The sequence below is a fragment of the Medicago sativa genome, chromosome 4 (assembly GCF_051527215.1).
Source record: "Medicago sativa cultivar Bolivia chromosome 4, Bolivia_mono, whole genome shotgun sequence".
Classification (NCBI taxonomy): domain Eukaryota; kingdom Viridiplantae; phylum Streptophyta; class Magnoliopsida; order Fabales; family Fabaceae; genus Medicago; species Medicago sativa.
Window position 1 is genome coordinate 21,569,709 of NC_140752.1, and position 3,799 is coordinate 21,573,507.

Genomic DNA, 3,799 nt, shown 5'->3' on the forward strand with positions numbered 1-3,799 from the left:
CTCTAGTTTAAGCTTATCAGGATTTAAGGGGGATGGAGTTTTGTTTTCTTCAAGTGGTTTAGCTTCTTCTATCACAATTTTATCACCTACAGGCTTGACATTTTCTTTCCCAACGTTTTTAACCTTAGCAAAAGTTTCGCCTAACTTACTACCCCCAAAAGATATGACATTAACTTGGGCTTTGGGATTGGCTTCGGTTTGACCAGGAAAGACTCCCGGTGTTTGGGAAGATGTAGCCACTTGTTGGGCTATTTGGGCGATTTGTGTTTCAAGCATTTTAGAGTGAGTAGCAATAGAATCAACCTTGGTATTGAGCTTGGAAAGAGAATCATTCAGAAATCCAGTTTGGTTTTTGAGTTCTTGAAGTTGTTTGTTTTGGTTGGCAATAGAGTTTTCCAACAAAATTTCCAAATTGGATTTTTGAGTGAATCTTTGGTTGTTTGCGTAACCGGGTGGTGCTACTTGTCCATAGGGATTTTGGTTTTTATAAAAATTTTGATTTTGTCGCATCCCTTGGTTGTATTGAGCATAATTCATTTGCTCAACACCATTAATAGCACTACCTAGTTGGCAATCAACACCAGCATAACCAGCTATACCACATATTTCACAAGAAGGAGTAGATGCAGAATTGATAGCACTAACATTGAATTTTTCAAGTTTTTCAGTTAGTGTATCAATTTTAGAAGCAAGGTGATCATAGTTAGAGACTTCGTGTATACCTGCCTCCTTTTTGGAGGGTGAAGAACTAGAGATGGCTCTCTCATCGGTCCATTTGTAATGATTCTGAGCCATGTCTTCAATTAGGGCATACGCTTCCGTGTAGTTCTTGTTCATAAGTGCCCCACCTGCAGCTGCATCAACAGACATCTTAGTGGTATAAGACAAGCCATTATAAAAAGTGTGGACTATAAGCCACTTCTCTAGGCCATGGTGGGGACAAAGTCTTAGCATTTCTTTGAAACGCTCCCACGCCTCATAGAGAGATTCCCCATCTTTTTGGTTGAACCGCGTGATTTGGTCTCTAAGTTTAGCGGTTTTAGATGGTGGAAAGAAACGGGCAAGGAATGCTTGCCTCATCTGATCCCATGAAGTAATGGAACTGACTTCGAGGGAATGGAACCAAGCGCTAGCTCTATCCCTTAAGGAAAAGGGAAAGAGATGAAGTCTTACGGCTTCTTGGTTCTCCTTCATGGTTCCACTAATTCGTAGGAAAACAGAGATGTGAAGATTGGGATCCTCAGTGGGGGATCCCGAGAATTGGTTTTGCTGCACCAAGTTAAGTAGGGCAGGCTTGATTTCAAAGTTGTCATCCTCAACCGTTGGGTACACAATAACAGCTTGTGGCTCAGCCGTAGACGGCGTTGCATACTCTTTGAGAGTGCGATTGGCCATGACGGTGTTATTTTGTGTGTCTCTCTTTCGTCTATGCAAATACCTTTCGATCTCGTTGATTATTACAACTCGATTTCTAGTTTTTCGCATAAAAAAAATTGAGGACCCAAGAAGTTAATAATGACAGAAAAATAAAAAGTTAAAAATAAAAAAGAAAAAGAGAGAGAAGAAGAGAGAATTCTAATCACTAAGTAAAAGCTAATTAAATTAGTTAACTCCCCGGCAACGGCGCCAAAAACTTGATAGGGCCAAACCGCAAGTGCACGGCCTATCGAAGTAATAGTAGTAAGTAGAGTTATCGTTCCGCTAGGGAGTTGGTCAATCCAATTAGCTTTTAGAAATTGATTAGAAGAGGAAGAAATAAGAAGTTGGAGAGTGCAGTTTTTGAAGGTAAATAACAATAATATTAAAAAGCCTTGGGATCATTGGTTCATCGTAATAACGAATCTTTTCACAAGCAAGCCTTAAACTTATAATTAAACGTTAATCCTAATTACTAAGGACAAGTTTCTCTTTAGCATATCACAGCTCCTCTCGAAGTCAGTGAGTGTATCCCTCCAACAACCACACCTATTCTCATGGGTGATTGCCTTTGGGACCCTTGAAGATCGAAACTTTATGTGTCCCAAGGTTTGCTAGACTATTCTCATGTGTTCGCAAACCTTGTCTAAATTCACTTGTTCGGATATCAAAGCTCCGTGTTCGCTTTATGAATTGATATCTGTGATGATGAATTAACCATTATCAAACCCTCCGCGTTCGCTTCCACAGTTTGATAATAATTAATTCATGTTAAAACGGTGAATTTAGATTAGGAATTAGGGTAACAATTAATTAGGGTTTAAGACTTGGCTTGATCCGGATTACGTCATTAGACTTGTCCAACGATCCCAAGACAAAGAAGTCTACTCACTCATGTTCATCGTAGACATGGGGGAAGAAGAAAAATGCGATAAAAGTAAATTGCAAAGAAGAAAGTAAAAACGAAATAAAGACTTTATTGAAATAGCAATTGAAATAAACAAAGTAAAGATGATTTGTTTATGGTGGAGAGCTACTCTATTTATAGCTTTACAATCGACTTAGAAACTAAGCAACTAAAAGGATAAAACGGTAAAGCTGCAACAGGGTAACTTGGGCCCGAAGAAAAGCAGCAAAACAGGTCCTGGAGACGGGCACGGCCGTGCCACATGTTGGCACGGGCCGTGCCAAGCTTCTGGTAAGGGGAATTGTATTTTTGCCCCGTATCTTCGTATTCTTGCGCTGTATTTTGCTCCAGTCCTCTTTCTTTTGCTCCAAGGCACCTTCCACCATATATTTATTCCTAAAATAAAATAAAAGACAATTTGAAGTAAAATATTCTAAACTAAAATAAAATGCAATAAAATAAAATCAAATCTAAGAAAAAACTAAACTAAATAAGGCAATAATTAATACTATCTATGACTCATCATCTAACAAGCATATCTACGACTTCCATGGTTTATATTAGAATTTTCAAAAACGGCCAACATGGGGGTAATTTCCTTGTTAATTTACGGATTTTACTCATTTTTGACCCTTTTCTTTCACTAAAAAAGGCATAAAGTGGCCTAGCCTTATCGAATCGAAGCATGTAATAGTTCCTAGGAAATCTAATGAGCATATCTACGACTTCCATGGTTTATTTTAGAAATTTCAAAAATGGCCAATATGGTGGTAAAGTGAATTTCCTTGTTAATTTACGGATTTTACTCGTTTTTGACCATTTTTCTTTCACTTAAAAGCGCATAAAGTGGCCTAGCCTTATCAAATCGAAGCATGTAATAGTTCCAAGGAAATCTAACAAGCATATCTACGACTTCCATGGTTTATATTAGAATTTTCAACAACGGCCAACATGGGGGTAATTTCCTTGTTAATTTATGGATTTTACTCGTTTTTGACCCTTTTCTTTCACTAAAAAAGGCATAAAGTGGCCTAGCCTTATCGAATCGAAGCATGTAATAGTTCCTAGGAAATCTAATGAGCATATCTACGACTTCCATGGTTGATTTTAGAAATTTCAAAAACAGCCAAAATGGTGGTAAAGTGAATTTCCTTGTTAATTTACGGATTTTACTCGTTTTTGACCCTTTTTCTTTCACTAAAAAGAGCATAAAGTGGTCTAGCCTTATCAAATCGAAGCATGTAATAGTTCCAAGGAAATCTAACAAGCATATCTACGACTTCCATGGTTTATATTAGAATTTTCAAAAACGGCCAACATGGGGGTAATTTCCTTGTTAATATACGGATTTTACTCGTTTTTGACCCTTTTTCTTTCACTAGAAAAGGCATAAAGTGGCCTAAACTTAACGAATCGAAGCATGTAATAGTTCCTAGGAAATCTAACGAGCATATCTATGACTTCCATGGTTTATAT

General features: G+C 37.7%; 1 non-coding gene across 1 annotated transcript; it reads left to right on the forward strand.

Annotated features, from left to right (window-relative positions):
• The first annotated feature begins 925 nt into the window (after positions 1-925).
• On the forward strand, positions 926-1,032 carry LOC146927108 (small nucleolar RNA R71). Its single transcript, XR_015009078.1, has one exon. It is a non-coding gene; the product is annotated as a small nucleolar RNA R71 (small nucleolar RNA).
• Positions 1,033-3,799: the final 2,767 nt, after the last annotated feature.